The sequence below is a fragment of the Gopherus evgoodei genome, chromosome 21, assembly GCF_007399415.2.
Source record: "Gopherus evgoodei ecotype Sinaloan lineage chromosome 21, rGopEvg1_v1.p, whole genome shotgun sequence".
Taxonomy (NCBI): Eukaryota; Metazoa; Chordata; order Testudines; family Testudinidae; genus Gopherus; species Gopherus evgoodei.
In genome coordinates this window covers 11384452-11401652 of record NC_044342.1, presented here as the reverse complement: position 1 = coordinate 11401652, position 17201 = coordinate 11384452, and the positions used below count along the sequence as shown (strand labels likewise).

Here is a 17201-nt window from a genome sequence, read left to right as displayed (position 1 = left end):
GGTACCAGATTTTCACTCATGTGGATGGTAACCGGACGCCCAGTGTGGTAAATCCTCCCACAGTCCCAAAGCTGCCAGCCTGCAGGATAAGGGGGAGACACTGAATGTCCCTGTGGAGACTTATGGCGGGTGTTGTGCAGCAGGGGCAGGGATGGGACAGGACAGCTCTCAGTGATGGGGCTACCCAGAAGTGAAAGAGGAAGTAGGGAACCCCCTGCTCCCAGCCCATTGCTGGCGTCTGAGATCTACAGGATTCTGAGGAAGTGCACGGGCCGCTGCTGCTGGTTACAGGCCACGCGGATCCTGCGGGTCTGGGGTATTTCCCTGTAGATATAGCGTGGTGAACGGCGGGGGTTGAACACCAGCTGGCACATGGTGAGGCAGAAGGCTGTGAGGCTGTCGCACTGGTTGAGGCTGGGGTAGACGCATATCCGTGGGCGGCTGCAAATGGCTCTGACCTGTCTGGTGCGGGCATGGATGAAGGTGTTGCTGGGTCTGCAGCCAGGGTGGGTCAGGCAGAGGCAACGCATCATGACGTTGCAGTACTCTGCCCTTGGGGGGTCTGGTCTTGGGGAAATCAACGTGTTCGCTCACAAACCGCTCATAGCTGTTGGGTAGTACAATGTTCTGGGCTAGACAGATGGCCAGCAGGACGAGGGTCAGGAAGAGCAAGGGGCAGGATCCCCTTGGGGCCATGGCTGTGTCTGTCACTGGATCGGCCTGTGGAGTGTGGGGAGGAAATAGATGGAGACAGAATGGAGTGGGGATTTGCCTTCTCCATGGAATCCCAAACCCTCCCCTGCCAACAGATTCTCTTTCTAAAGCCTGAATAACCCGATCGAGATGAGGACCCCATTGCGCTGGGCGCTGCACCTACCTCAACCAAGATCAGGGCCCCGTTGTGCCGGTGCTGCTGACCAAGACAAAGATCAGGGCCCCTTTCTGCTCAGAGAGTCCCAGACACAGAGTGAAATGCAGGCAGAGCTCACGCTGCGTAGAGAGCAGGGAAGGAAAAGGCTCTTCTCCCCCCTGTTACAGGTAGGAAACTGAGCAGGGAGAAGTTCCAGTTCAGGTCTTCGCTCCCTCTGGGGAGCCCAAGTCCCATGGACACACCCAGGGTTTGGCCTGGAGGACTCTGGGGGGCCTTGGAAATCCACATCCTAAGAAACAGGAATGAACCCTAGGCTCCTGACCAGTGGAGACTCAGGACGAGCAGAGCAGCCGGCCAGGAACTGAACTGTCCGCTTTACTGTTTTGTCTGCAATGCGCCCAGTGTCCTGACTCCCAGTCCCAGCCACCTTTCGTGTGACCACTAGATGCCACTCTCCTTCCAGAGCCGGGGTGAGAACCCAGGAGTCCTGACTCCACATGTCCCCCCGTGTTCCTCCCACTCTCTTGCCAAGTTTCTGATCTCATTCCCCAGGGCCAATGTGGAGTCACTGCCTAAGTGCAATGTGGTCAGGGCCGGATTTCTGCTCCCAGTCCCCAGAGTCAATCCACTATGCCCCTCCCCTTGCTTTTCCCCCAGCTGGGTCTGTTCTCTGCTTACCAGAGTCCTGTGGCTCCCATCAGAGATGGATCCAGCTGCCAACAGAGCTGAGTATCTCTGTCTCCTTCCCCTTTGGGTGTCATTATATAGAGCCTGATCAGGCAGTTGGGGTGCAGCAGCCCCTCCCACTGCGGGGACCAGAGATGCAGAATGAGACAGTGATTTTGGGGGGGAAGCGGGCACAGGGCAGGGTCCTGAGACAATGTGAACCTCGCAGCCCCAGTGTTTGGTGCACCTGCCTCTGTGATCCTCAACCCAGTGTTTCCCCAAGAATGGAAATGGAACCCAGGAGTCCTGACTTTCAGCCTCCCTGAGCTCTAATCCATGAGATCCCACTCACCTCCCAGAGCCAGGTTCAAATCCAGGTGCCCCAGTGAAGCCACCCTATTACAGATTTAACCTGGGTGCCCTGGATACCCCATAACCACAACCCCAAACTAGACCCTGATCAGATCCTGGGCATCAAGAGGGGCAGTGACCCATCCAGGGGAGCAGGGCTGGCGCTACCATTTAGGCAGCCTAGGCAAGCGCCTAGGGCGTCAGAATAAATGGTGTGCGCCGTTTTGCCAGAGGGGGCAGCAGGCGGTTCCGGTGGAGCTGCCGCAGTGGTGCCTGTGGACGATCCGGTGGTCCACGGCTTTTGCTGGAGCTGCCGCAGTCGTGCCTTTGGACAGTCGGCTGCTCGCATGGCTCCGGTGACCTCCCGCAGGCACGACTGTGGGAGCTCCAGCGGAGCCGCGGACCACCGGACCGTCTGCAGGCACCACTGCGGCAGCTCCAGCAGAGCCGCGGGACCAGCGCACGGGGCTGCGAAATTGCCATCCACCTAGGGGTGCTCAAACCCCTAGCACCGGTCCTGCAGGGGAGGGGCAGGCCTGGCCTGTGCCCAGCAGATTCTTGGATCACAGTCCTGCCCCTCCTCCCGATTGCACCTGAGCCTCAGGGTCAGGGGGAAGGGCGAGGGCTGGGTGGGACATGGGGGCGCGGAGGGACTGGCTGGGGCTTGGCGTCATCTTTCCTGGGGCTGCCGCCTTCCCCCTGCAGTGTGTGTGTGTGTGAGAGAGCAGTGTCCAAGAGTGTTTGTGTCTGAGCCGTGCGCAAGTGGGTGTGTGTGTATCTGAACAGCGCAGGTGAGTGTGCATGTGAGCAGTGTGCAGGAGTGTGTGTCTACGAGTGTATGAGGGTGGTGTCTAACCAACGGCTATGAATGGGGGTGTGAGTGTGTACGTGTGTGAGAAGTGAATACGGGTGTGCATGTTTATCTGAGCGTTTGTGTCTGTGCAGTATGTGTGTGTGTCTCTGGATGTGTAACACATGCCCTGGAGAGTTTATGGTGCCAGGGGAGTGTTACACAGCTGAACACACACAACCCCCCAGCACAGTCTGTAGCCCTGTCCTGGACGGCCACTGGCTGACACTAACACCCCACCCGGGACTGGCTCTCCTCCAGGCTGGGGTATCCTCTGCCCAACCTGCCAGGTCTGTGCAGGGTCATTGAACTGAAATACATTGTGTGTCTGTTCAAAGTGTGTATGTGTGTGGTTGTGTTGTCAGTGTGTTTGTGTCACTCTGGGCCCAGGTCGCATTTGTCCCTGTGTCTGGCTGATCTGAGGCTTTCTCACCAGCCGACTTTGTCTCTATCTGATCCTCTGATATATCCTGTTGAAGTAGGGGAGGCCGGGCTGGCTGGGCCAGGGGAATCCAGAGGCCAGGCTGGCTGGTTCCAAGGGGGATCCAGGGGAGGCCAAGGTGGCTGGGCCAGGGGGATCCGGGGCAGGCTGGGGTGGCTGGGCCCAGGGGGATCCAGGACAGACCAGGCTGGCTGGGCCCAGCAAGCCCGGTCTGCCCCAGATCCCCCTGGGTCCAGCCAACCCAGCCTGCCCAGGTTCACCCCTGGGCCCAGCCAGCCTGGCCTCCCCTATTCCAACAGGACATATTAGGGAATCAGATGGTGACACGGTCAGCTAGTGACAAAGTCTCAGATCAGCCAAACACAGGAACAAATGGACCCCAGGCACAGAGTGACATATACACACTGACAACTCACAAACACACATGGACACAGACACACAATTTATTTCAGTTCAGTGACACTGCGTAGGCTTGGCAGTTGGGTAGTGGATACACTGGCCTGGAGGAGAGACGTTGCAGGCAGCCAGGGGCTGTCCAGGATACAACTACACACCGTGCTCAGGGCTGTGTGCGTTCAGCTCCGTAACACTCCCCTGGCACTACAGTCTCTACAGGGGTAGTGTTACATGCCCAGAGACAATCTCCTACACATCGATCACACACACAGGCACACTGCACAGACACAAAAAGTCATGCACACCTGTACACACTGCTCACACGCCCCCGCCCATACCCATTGGTCAGAAACTGCCCAGATATGCACAAACACCCGACCCTCCCCCATCTATAAATACCAGAATGACATGAAGAGCTACACACAGAGATGGTTCCTAGGGACCCCAAGGGGAGGGACTGACTGAGGCAGGGGATTATGGGGTATCCAGGGCACCAGTAAAGAGGTAGATTCACTGGGGCACCAGGGCCCTGCAGTTAGAGGGTCTGGGAGTCAAGACCCATGCGTTCTATCCCTGGCTCTTGGAGGGGAGGGGTGAGAGCAGGGGGGCTGGGAGCCAGGACTCCTGGGTTCCATTTCCATTCTGAGGATCACAGGGGCAAGTACACCAGGCACTGGGGCTGTGGGGTTCTTAGTGTCTCAGGACCCTGCCCTGTGCCCACTTCCCCCCTAACTCCCTGCCCCACCCACCTACTCTGGGGCCCTCAGTGGGAGGAGCTGCCCCACCCCAACCCTAGCTGCCTGGTAGGGCTCTATATAAGGACATCTGAAGGGGAAGGAGATTCAGGGACGCCCAGCTCAGCCACCAGCTGGATACATCTCTGATGGGAGCCCAAGGGCTCGGATGAGCTGAGAACAGACACAGCCAGGGGGGAAGTGCACAGGGAGCGTGACTGCGGATTGACCCCAGGAGGGCTGGGAGCAGAATCCGGCCATGACCCCATTGCACTCAGAGGGTGACTCTGGATTGACCCTGGGGACTGAGATCAGAATCTTGGCAAGAGAGTGAATGAAACATGGAGGGACATCTGGAGTCAGGACGAGGGTGGAGTGCTGGGAGTTAGAGCAATGGACACATTACAGACAAAGCAGTAACACTGACAGTCCAGTTCCTGGCCGGCTGCTTTGCTCATCGTAGTTCTCCATGGGGCCTTTGAGCCCTGGGTTTCATTCCCTGTCTTTTAGCATGCAGAAATCAAAGCCTCCCCGCCTCCCTCCCAGAGTCTGCAGGTCAAACCCTGGGGTGTGTCAGTGGGAGTTGGGCACTCCCGAGGGAGCTGGAAACCCCAACTGGAACTTCTCCCTGCTCAGTTTCCCCACCTGTAATGGGAGGGGAGAAGAACCCTTTCCTTCCCTGCTTCCTTCACAGCGTGAGCTCTGCCTGCATTTCACTCTGTGTCTGGGACACTCCAAGCAGAAGGGGGCCCTGATCTCGGTCAGGGTCTGGGTAATGCCCAGCACAATGGGGCCCTGATCTTGGTGGGGTCTGTGCAGCACCTGGCACAAAGAAGCCCTGATCTTGATCAGGGTAATAAGGTGTTATTGGTAGAATGGGCTGGCAGTGGGAGGGGTTTGGTCCCAGGAGGAGGAAGATCCCCGGACCATGCTGTCTCCCCCGACTCCCCACTCCAGGTCGACCCAGAAACAGACATGGCCATGGCTCTGAGGGACCCTGCCCTTTGCTCTTCCTGACCCTCATCCCGCTGGCTGCCGGCCTGGCCCAGATCATCAGACCACACAACAGCTCCCAAAACTTTGTGAGCGAACATGTTGATTTCCCCAAGACCAGACCCACAGTGGCCAGTCCTACTGCAACTACATGATGTGGTGCCTGAGCCAGAAGATCCATATGTGCAAACTCACCCACACCTTCATCCACGCCCCCACCAGCCGGCTCTGGGCCATCTGCACCAGCGGAGGAGGGAGATACGACCAATATAACGAATGCGACAGTTTCGCAGCCTACCCCCTCATCACCTGCCGGGTGCACAGCCCCCCACCCACCGAGCTGTGTCTGCAGGGGAATACCCCAGTCCCGCAGGATCCGCGTGGCCTGTAACCAGGTCGGCCTGTTCGCTTCATCAGAGTCCTATAGAGCCCAGGTGCTGGCCATGGGCTGGGAGCAGCGGGGCCCTTGCTCCACCCTTTCGCTCCTGGGCAGCCCTCTGTTGTTGGGGTTCTCCTGTCCTGCCGTGTCCCTGCCCCTCCCGGGCAGCCCCTGCCATGAGTCTCCACAGGGACATTCAGCGACTCCCCTTATCCCAAAGGCTGGCGGCTTTGGACCTGTGGGGCAATTTTCCATGCTGGGTGCCCAGTTCCCATCCACAGGAGTGAAAATCTGGGTGCCCAGTCCCCTGGCTGGCACATAGACCCTCAGCCTGAGCCCAGTGCCCACCTGGCTGGGTGTCTGTAGTGGGGCGGACTGGCTCCCAGCCGTGCCTAAGAGGGCCAAGCCAGAACAGACGCCGAAGTGGGCGGAGCCACCGCTGCCTGTTCCCGCCCCCCAGAAATCAAGAGGTGGGACAGGAAGTATAAAGGCCTGGCCCCAGTGCTCAGTTGGCTGCTGGCTGCCGGAGAGGACAGATGCTGGTGCCCTAGCTCCTGCTGAGTCGAGCCTGCCCCATGCTCACTATCCTGAGGAGCACTGGCTGAGCCTGCCCTGTGCTCACTACCCAGAGGAGGTCCAGTCAGGCCTTCCTCTCGCCTGGTACCTGGAGGAGCCGCCTGAACCACCCCGCATCCAGTATCCCGAGGACCAGCCCCGTTTACCCAACACCCAGTATCCTGAGGAGCCCATGGTTTGGGACATTGCGGAAGACGTGGGTGATCCACAGGTCCCAACACGGGGGGAGATTGGAAGTGGCCCGGGGGCAGCCGACCCTAGTGTGGCTCCAGGAGACCCCGAACCAATGTCAGTGTGTTGCGGCCAGGATCCTCACTGACACAGCAGCAGACTGCCTGCCACTGTTAGGGCCCCCGGCTGGGACGCAGTGGAGTGGGAGGGCCTGCGTCCCCCCTGCCACCCTTCCAGGGGTGGCAGACTCCCCATCTCGCTGGCCTGAGGAGGCCTTTCTTCTAGACTTTGAACTGCTTGCTGCCCCGCCCTGCCCAAGGGCCTGGGTTTATATCCTGTTTGTTTGCTCAGCCCCGGCCTGAGGGCCTGAGCTCCTGACTGTTTCCTGCTTCACCAGGCTAAGGCGACAGCTCACCCAACTCGTGGAGTGAGGCGGACTGGCTCCCAGTCACGCCTGAGAGGGCCGAGCCCCCACACTGGACCGTTGCACATGGTGCCTTCTCTGAGGAGTTCCGCCCAGGATGTGGGCGCGGGCTCTCGACGCCGGTGAAAAGAGGGATGGGGGAGAGAGACCTCCCTCCCGAGAGGGATCTGTCACAACTCTTCGCTCTTGGGACGGAGAACGGGAGCAACAGCAGGCGGCCCTGTCGCAGCAGCAACAGTAGCAGCAAGCCACCCAGCTCCAACAACAACAGCAGCTCGTTGAGCACCTGGGAACCCAACAGCACCAACTGGTTCAGGACCTGGTCACCCAGCACCAGGATTTCCAGCGGCAATGTTTCCAGCAGCTTGCAGCGGCGCTGGCATGACCTGGGGAACCCCAGCCGTGAGGCACAGCTGGGGCCCCACAGCCCACCCCCCCCAATCCAGCTGATGAAGATGGGCCCCGGCGATGACCCTGAAGCCTTTCTCGTCACATTCAAGTGGGTGGCCGTCGTCGCGGGGTGGGCCCCAGACCAATGGGCTTCCATCCTAAACCCGTATTTGACAGGGACTGCTCAAACAGTCTATCAAGGCCTGTCTGCGGATGCAGCCCAGGACTACAGCCAGGTAAAGGCTGCAATTCTGGACACCCTGAAGGTGAGTCCAGAGACTTTCCGACAGCAGTTTAGAAGCCTGACCTACCCCGCCGGGGCCCGACCTCGGATGGTGGCCCAGGAGTTCCGAGAAACCTGCAAGCGGTGGTTGCAGCCCGAATGCCGAACGTCGGAGGAGCTAATGGAGCCGGTGGTACTGGAATAGTTCACCTATGTCCTTCCGCCGTGAGGAAGGGCTTGGGTCCTCCGCCATAGGCCCGCAACACTGGCCACCACTGTCACATTGATGGAGGACTTCCTCGCAGCCGAAGCGCCAGTGGGCCCGGCTGGTCGAGCGGCCCCACCGGGGGCGGAGCGCCCTAACCCTGAAAGGAAGGGGTGCCCGCCCGGACTGACTTGCGAGTTTCCTCCTGGGGGACGGAGGCCCAGACCCAGACCCAGACCACGACGGCACCCGGGCGGCCCGCTCAAGCCCAGCTCCAGTGGCTCATGGGGGCCACCTGAGCCCTCCTGGGGACACCCCCGGGACCCAGCCACCAATGAGATGGGCAGACCTTGGGCCCTGTCTCTCCTACGAGGAGTATGGCCATCTGCAGCGGGACTGCCCGAGACTGGAGTGCACCTTCGGCTAGATCTGCTCGGGAGAAGCCCGTGCCTGTCATTCACAAGCTGCCAAAATCACCGTGCCCATGGTTATTGAGGGGTACCCGAAGGTGGCCCTTCTCGATTCGGGCTGCTGGCAGACACTGGTCCGCCAACGCTTAGATCCCCAGGCTGACGCCCGCCTGGGGAAAATCCGGCTGCAGTGCATCCACGGGGACATACGACCCTACATCAATACCCAGGCCCAACTGACGGTTGATGGGGTCACCCAACCGATGGTAGTGAGACTCGCTCCGTGACTGGCATACCCAGTGATCCTGGGGAGGGATTGGCCCGAGTTTCCCTCTGTCTTATGCCACCACACCGAGGGCAGCCCTCGGGTCATGCCAGCCTTGGAAGGGGAAGCCCCCAAACCCGAGGAAGACGAGGGGGAAGCCCCCGAGACTGAGGAAGGCGAAGAGGAAGCCCCCGAACCCGAGGAAGATGAGGAGGAAGCCCCCGACCCTACCAACCTGATGGGAGACCCGGGGGCACTTTCCCGGGGACGTTGGGGGGTTCGTCAACCCCCCTGGACTTTTGCCAGGATCAAAGGGATGACCCCACACTCAAGCGGGCTTACGAACAGCTGGCCGCTGTTGATGGGACCGTTCTCAATCCACGTCGAGCGGCACAGTGGCTTTGAGCTGCGGCAGGAGCACTTGTATCGAGTTGAGATGGACCCCCACATGGGGGAGTCCCAGGCCCAACTCCTCATGCCCTGGTGTCATTGGCAGGTGGTTATGAAGCTGGCCCATAATGTCTTGGCAGCCGGACACCTAGGTCATGAGAAGACTCTATCCCAGATACTGAGCCGCTTCTTCTGGCTGGGGATACACCAGGAGGTAAAGAACTACTGCAACTCCTGCCCTGCCTGCCAGTTGGCCGCCCTGGCACAAACTCCCAAGGAGCCCCTAATCCCCATGCTACTAATCGAGACCCCCTTCGAGCGCGTGGCTATGGATCTGGTGGGGCCCTTTCCCAAAAGCACTGCGGAGTTTCAGTACATCCTAGTTACGCTGGATTATGCTACCCGGTTCCCCCGAGGCAATCCCTGTCCGGAACATCACAGCCCACACCATCGCAGGTGAGCTGGTGAAAGTTTTTGCCCGCATTGGCCTGCCCCGGCAGATCCCCATGGACCAGGGGACCAACTTTACCTCGTGGCTACCACAGCAGGTGTGTGAACTCCTGGGGATCAAGCAACTGCGGACTTCAGTCTATCATCCCCAGACCGATGGGTTTGTCGAAAGGTTCAACCAGACCCTGAAAGACATGCTGCGGAGGTTCCCCCAGGAAGACCTCCGCCACTGGGACCAACTACTTCCACCCTTGCTCCTGGCAGTACGGGAAGTCCCTCAGTCGTCAACCAAGTTCTCGCTGTTTGAACTGCTGTATGGCCGCCAGCCCCGGGGCCTATTGGACCTGATGAGGGAAGCCTTCAAGCAAACCCCATCACCCGCCCAGGGCCTCTTAAAATATGTGCTCCAGCTCCAGGAGCGTCTTAAACAGGCTGGGGCCCTGGCGCGAGAGAACTTGAGAGCCGCCCAAGAAACACAGGCCCAGACCTACAACTGAAACGCACAGACTCGCGACTTTCAACTCGGAGATCGGGTCTTACTCCTCCTTGCCTCCAGCAAATCTAAAATCCTGGCTCGGTGGCAAGGGCCTTATGAGGTGGTTCGAAAGGTCGGCTCTGTTACATATGAGATCAATCAGCCTGACCGGCGAAAGAAGGTACAGCGGTACCACGTCAACCTTCTCAAACCCTAGCGGGAACGAGAGGGGCTTTTGATCAACCCCTACCCACCGGAACCCAAGCTCGGACCCCAGATAAACCCTACCGAGGACCCTGGGGGACCCCAGCTTGGGGAGACACTGACGGAGGAACAACTCAAACAGACCCCACCTGGAGAAGAACTGGCCGGAGAGGACAGATGCTGGTGCCCTAGCTCCCGCTGAGCCGAGCTTGCCCCGTGCTCGCTACCCTGAGGAGGACTGGCTGGGCCTTCCTCTCGCCCGGTACCTGGAGGAGCCGCCTGAACCACCCCGCATCCAGTATCCCGAGGACCAGCCCCGTTTACCCAACACTCAGTATCCTGAGGAGCCCATGGTTTGGGACATTGCGGAAGACTCATGTGATCCACAGGTCCCAACACGGGGGAAGATTGGAAGTGGCCAGGGGCAGCCGATCCTAGTCTGGCTCCAGGAGACCCCGAACCAATGTCAGTGTGTTGCAGCCAGGATCCCCACTGACACAGCAGCAGAATGCCTGCCACTGTTAGGGCCCCCGCCTGGGACGCAGTGGAGTGGGAGGGCCTGAGTTCTGTGTCCATAACACTGTACAGCCGCCTCCTCCCACCCCTCACCCATTGTGTATTCGGGGCAGGTAGTGGGGGGAAGATTGTCTCAGGCGGGGCCCTGAAAGCTGTCACTGAGTTTTGTTTCCTTGCTACTGCTTGTAATAAAACGCTTTCCTGCCAATGCAGAACCAGTTGGTGTGATTGGGGGGCTGAGGGTGCTTTACAGTTCTCAGTGGGGCCTATTAGCCCTGCTGAGGCTGACACTGAGCTGTGGGGTGTGAAATTACAAGCAAAAGCTCCAGGAAGAAACAAAACCCACAGAGGGAGGGGTGTCGTGTGTAGGGAACGGACAATGGGGTAGGGGTGTAAAGGGGGTATTGAGAAACACCCTGATCCTTCCCCGAGGAGACAAAGCTCAGCTTGGTCTGTCTTGGGAAGGAGGCTCCCTGCCAGCCTGACTGGACAACGCTGCAAAGGCTGCAGGTGGGAAACTTCTCTAGCCAGGAACGTGTCTCGGGGCTCTCCCAAATGGGCGGTGGGCTTAGTTCTCATGGAGCCATTTGCTTCCAGTACTTTTCCTTGCGACTTCTCCAAGCGCTGATAAATAATCTTCCCCTGGATTTCAGTTTAGCCCACGCCAGTGCTGTGCATCGGGGGTGGGGGTGGGGGTGACCGAAGAGAGACCTGGGGAGCTGGGGCCCTGTCCCTTTGCCAGCAGTGGGTCTGTGAATGCCATGTGTGCCATGGAGCCGGGGTTGGGCAATGCAGGGGGACTCTTGGGGGTTGACGTATGCCTGGTGCTGCAGAAAAACAGTCATCCCAGGTCAGCCCAACAGCACAGATCTCTGACAGCGGTCAGTACCAGATAGTTCAAGGGTAACGAACAGTCGGGAGTTGCAGGGGATCCTGAAGTAGAGGGCGGCAGGGAGCACCCACAGAGCTTGGAGCAGGGGTGGTGAGATGCGAGGACACATAGCTCTGCACCTGGGCCCTTTCCATCGGAATATTTCCCATTGCATCCCCCAGCTCATAAATGCCTTGGGTATAAAATTTTCCTGCCTACAGTCAGACAGCCCCATCCTCCTCCCTTCATCTACTTCCCCAGCCTCAGCCCACAGGAACCAGGGTTGTGAAAGCTTCTCCTGTGTGTACAGGTTCTCCCCCACCCCGACCCCCCGCCAGTCCTGGGAAGAGCAGCCTGCCTCAGATCACAGGGAGGGATCTCAATCACCAACCGACACCCAGCGAGCCAGCGTGGAATGGGCCCTCGTGCCTCACTCCCTGCCCAGGATAGGGCTGGTCTAGGCTGACGGGGTCATGGGCAGCCCCACCAGGGCCATATCTGGGCCTGCCCCAGGCCCATGGGGCTATCAAAGCCCGGAGCCTCTGAGCACCAGGGAACACTGCAGGCGGAATGGGGCAGGAGCCAGGGCAGAAGGGTCCTGACAGGGCCCCTATAGTGGGTGCCAGTGGAGAGGGGCGGCTGGGAACTGGCCCTGGAGCCAGACCCTCTCCAGTCATTATCTGTGAGGTCTGGGCTGGTCGGGGGAAAAGACAGAGAAGAAACAGCGTCAGACTAGACAGAGTATCCAGGCATCCTGACCTGTCCCTGATCCCCGTGGGCCTAGCCAGACCGGCCTGCCCCAGATCCCCCTGGGCCCAGCCAGCCTGGCCTGACCCACAAGCCCCTACCTCAGCCCTGCCAGCCCTGGGCCTGGCCAACTCTTAACTGCCCTGGCACCCAAGTGTGGAATATGAGTTCATCAGAGGAGAGGTGCTGGTTCCCATTTTACTTATGTGATTCCATCACCTTAGTATCTGAGCACCTCATAAAGTCTGACTTATTTCTTCTCACAGCCTCTCTGTGTGATAGAGCAGTGCTGTTATCCCCATCATATGCATGGGGCACTGAGGCAAAGAGAGACTAAGGCCAGATTTTTGAAGGTATTAAGGTACCTACTGGGATTTTCAAAAGTGCCCAGAAGGTTAGACGCTTTGTAATCCCCACTGGTTGAATCTTTGGGTGCCTACAAACCTTTGAAGCTCTGTCCCTAAGGCATAGGCCTGAGGTCATACAGGAAGTCCATGGGCGGGTAGAACCCAGGTCTATCAGGGCTTGCTCCTTACCCACTGTACTAGCCTAGCTCTCTGCTGCATGGTGTAGAAAAAGAGACCCTGATAGCTGGGAGCAAAGCCAAGCTGGCCAGTTCTCTGAGACTTCAGCTATTAGTCCCAGGAGGTTGGGGTGAGTGTCATGGCTGAAGAGCGAAAAGCACCACAGAGGTCAGGAAGGATGGGGAATAAGCATTAGGTGAACAGAGATCACTGAACTCTCAAGCAGTGGCAGGTTCTGCCCCAGGCTGGGTTGTAGAGCAACACCTGCTGTGAAATTTTATCTTTTAACTGAAAACCACTTTGTTTTGTCATTTTTTCTCCTGAGTTTGAAAAAGGGAAGGCATGAGAAAGTGTTGTATGAGTATCAGAGGTGTTTATGCCTCAAATTTTTGGGTTTCAGCTGGATCCAGGCCAATTCCAGAGCAAAGACCAGAAACTGCATCCACAGAGTCCATAAAGTCAACAACTATTGTCATGGTTTGTATTATTCATGATATTGTATTATTGTATCCCTAGCCTCTGTTTGCCAGAAGCTGGGAATGGGTGACAGGAGATGGATCACTTGATGATTGCCTGTTCTGTTCACTCCTTCTGGGGCACCTGGCATTGGTCACTGTCAGAGAGAGGACACTGGGCTAGATGGAGCATTAGTCTGACCCAGTATGGCCGTTCTTATGTGCTTATTCACCGACACCATCTGTGTGCTCAGCATTGTTCAGAATATGCCAGAAAATGCAGTCCCTGAGCCAATGTGTATAAAATGTATAGCCCTGGATAAGATGGCTCAGCTATTTAACTCTGAAGTGTGTCATTACTGAGCACCTGTTAATATCTATGAGTGGAGGCACTGACAGCAATAGATGTTTTACCTGGTTAAAGACTGCAAGATTTGACCCTCCAACTTTTTTTTCAAGAGGAAGAGTTGCCCAGAGCTCCTGTGCCTTTTCATTTCCCTTCCCTGCCTACAGTAGCCCTGATATACCTGAGAAGAGTCCATTTTTTCTCAACTTTAAAACGTGGACTTTTCATCATGCTTGGTTTTAAATATTCTCCTGTGAGAGCTGCAACTCAGTCACCGGAGTATTTTTCTTAAGAGCCTTCTGGAAAGCAACTAGTCTTTAAACACAAGTGAAAGCAGTGTTGCCAACTCTCATGGTTTTTTCATGAGTCTCTTGATAATTATTGTTTTCCTTAAAGCCCCACTCCTGGAGTCCAGTAGATATATGATGATTTCACCCTTCACTCTTAACAAAAAATGAAGTTCCTAGCCCTCGTGGCTGTAGAGAAAGCTTCAAAATGGGACCCCAGTGCACTCTAAAGGCTCAAAAAGCAGAAGGCAAATCCAAAGAGCCCCAAAGCTATTATATTTACATAATCTCATGATTTTTGGTGGTTTTTGAACATTTGCAGTTGGCAATATTGAGAAAGTGACTAGCAAATGTCAGTTTCACTCCTATATCAAGTCAGTTTCTAGCCTATTATTTGTAGTGAGGTAACACCCCTACAGCCCCAGGCAGGTGCAGTATAAACTCATGGGGCCTGGCCCTTGTAGGATGGTTCTAGAAGTTACATGATCTGTTCCAAGCTTGGTGAACTGCAAAAAGAAAGTAGCCTAAATGATAGAAAGTAATTGTAGATTTTCCTACAATTGTTTCAATTGTTGTTTTCAAGAGTAAGAATATACTTTCCATTTTTAAATCTAACCAGTGTCCCTTAAGTGATATAACGCAAGATGTCAGAACATGTTAGTGTTAGAGCTGAGTACTGGAGATTCTTTATATATATATATAGTCAGTTAATTTCCAAGGTACTGTCTGCAAAATAACTAGAGTTTTCAGGTGCCTAAGTAGCCTCTGGAATCATGATTAAAGTCAGGGGCGGCTCTATGTTTTTTGCTGCCCCCAGCACGGCAATGCAATGAGGCGGGCTGCGGTGGCATGCCTGCAGGCAGTGGTTTCCCCAGGAATTGAAATTGGGGTGTTCGCATTTACAGGGGGGGTGTCAGGACCAATGAGATAAATAAAAGAGATATGAATAAAGTAAATGTTTTGCTAGGATTATGCAAATTTAACATAAGAATAATGCAAGTTGCACCAAACAAATAACACGTCTAGATTTCTAAAAAATATACATTTAAAAAAAAGTATTTAATTTAAATTGACTTTTAAAAAGTAAGCCATCATGAAGTAAGAGGAAAGTCCTCTCATGGATCAGTAACTGGTTAAAAGATGGGAAACAAAGGGTAGGAATAAATGATCAGTTGTCAGAATGGAGAGAGATAAATAGTGGTATCCCTGAGGGGTCGGTACTGGGACTATTACTCTTCAACATATTCATAAATGATCTGGAAAAATGAGTAAACAGTGAGGTGGCAGAATTTGCAGATGATACAAAACTATTCAAGATAGTTAAGTCCCAGGCAGACTGCAAAGAATTACAAAGGGATCTCATAAAACTGGGTAACTGGGCAACAAAAATGGCAGATGAAATTTAATGTTGATAAATGCAAAGTAATGCACATTGGAAAGCAATTTCAACTATACATGCAAAATGATGGCATCTGAATTAGCTGTTAACACTCATGAAAGATCTTGGAGTCATTGTGGATAGTTCTCTGAAAACATCCACTCAATGTGCAGCAGCAGTCACAAAAGCAAACAATGTTGGGAATCATTAAGGGATAAATAAGACAGAAAATATCACATTGCCTCCATATAAATCCATGGTACGTGCACACCTTGAATAGTGTGTGCAGACCTGGTCACCTATTCTAAAAACCATATATTGGAATTGGAAAAGGTATAGAGAACGGGGAGATGGTTGGGAGATGTCCAGGTAATCTCCACGCCGGAATTTAACCTTGAGAGGAAAGAAAACAAAGTAAGAGGGGATACAGCCATGGACAGAAGAATTGACATAAGGAGGAAGGGTAGTGTAGATACCAGTCTTACAGGTGATGCTGGTGATAGAATGTCTGTGCCTAACCGTGTAAAGAATGTCAGTGAAGCCAAACGGCAAAAATTAAGATGTCTGTACACTAATGCGAGGAGCCTAGGTAACAAAATGGAGGAACTAGAGCTACTGGTGCAGGAAATGAAAACGGATATTATAGGGATAACAGAAACATGGTGGAATAGTAGTCATGACTGGAGTACAGGTATTGAAGGTTATGTTCTGTTTAGGAAAGACAGAAATAAAGGCAAAGGTGGTGGAGTGGCATTGTATATCAATGATGAGGTTAACTGTAAAGAAATAAGAAGTGATGGAATGGATAAGACAGAATCTGTCTGGGCAAAAATCACACTGGGAAAGAAAGCTGCTAGAGCCTCCCCTGAGATAGTGCTTGGGGTGTGCTACAGACCGCCAGGATCTGATTTGGATATGGATAGAGACTTTTTAATGTTTTTAAGGAAGTAAACACTAATGGGAAATGTGTGATCATGGGAGACTTTAACTTCCCAGATATAGACTAGAGGACAAGTGCTAGTAAGAATAATAGGGCTCAGATTTTTCTGGATGTGATAGCTGATGGATTTCTTCACCAAGTAGTTGAAGAACCAACAAGAGAGGATGCCATTTTAGATTTGGTTTTGGTGTGTAGTGAGGACCTCATAGAAGAAATGGTTGTAGGGAACAACCTTGGTTTGAGTGATCATGAGCTAATTCAGTTCAAACTAGATGGAAGGATAAACAAAAATAGATCTGGGACTAGGGTTTTTTACTTCAAAAGGGCTAACTTTAAAGAATTAAGGAAAATACTTAGGGAAGTGGATTGGACTGAAGAACTTGTGGATCTAAATGTGGAGGAGGCCTGGAATTACTTTAAGTCGAAGCTGCAGAAACTATCAGAAGCCTGCATCCCAAGAAAGGGGGCAAAAACCATAGGCAGGAGTTGTAGACCAAGCTGGATGAGCAAGCATCTCAGAGAGGTAATTAAGAAAAAGCAGAAAGCCTACAAGGAGTGGAAGAAGGATGGGATTAGCAAGGAAAGCTACCTTAGTGAGGTCAGAACATGTAAGGATAAAGTGAGAAAGGCCAAAAGCCGTGTAGAGTTGGACCTTGCATAGGGAATTAAAACCAATAGTAAAAGGTTCTATAGCCATATAAATAAGAAGAAAACAAAGAAAGAAGAAGTGGGACCACTAAACACTAAGGATGGAGTAGAGGTTAAGGATAACCTAGGCATGGCCCAATATCTAAATAAATACTTTGCCTCGGTCTTTAATAAGGCTAATGAGGATCTTAGGGATAATGGAAGGATGACAAATGGGAATGAGGATATGGAGGTAGATATTACCACATCTGAAGTAGAAGCCAAACCTGAACAGCTTAATGGGACAAAATCGGAGGTCCCAGATAATCTTCATCCAAGAATATTAAAGGAACTGGCACATGAAATTGCAAGCCCATTAGCAAGAATTTTTAATGAATCTGTAAACTCAGGGGTTATACCGTACGACTGGAGAATTGCTAACATAGTTCCTATCTTTAAGAAAGGGAAAAAAAGGGATCCGAATAACTATAGGCCTGTTAGTTTGACATCTGTAGTATGCAAGGTCTTAGAAAAAATTTTGAAGGAGAAAGTAGTTAAGGACATTGAGGTCAATGGTAATTGGGACAAATTACAACATGGTTTTACAAAAGGTAGATCGTGCCAAACCAACCTGATCTCCTTCTT

The 17201-nt window shown here is 54.1% G+C and overlaps 2 pseudogenes; one reads left to right on the top strand and one right to left on the bottom strand.

Moving 5' to 3' along the window:
• Window positions 1–245: 245 nt before the first annotated feature.
• LOC115638222 lies at window positions 246–696 on the bottom strand (annotated as a pseudogene).
• Window positions 697–4569: 3873 nt separating this feature from the next.
• LOC115638059 lies at window positions 4570–5730 on the top strand (annotated as a pseudogene).
• Window positions 5731–17201: the final 11471 nt, after the last annotated feature.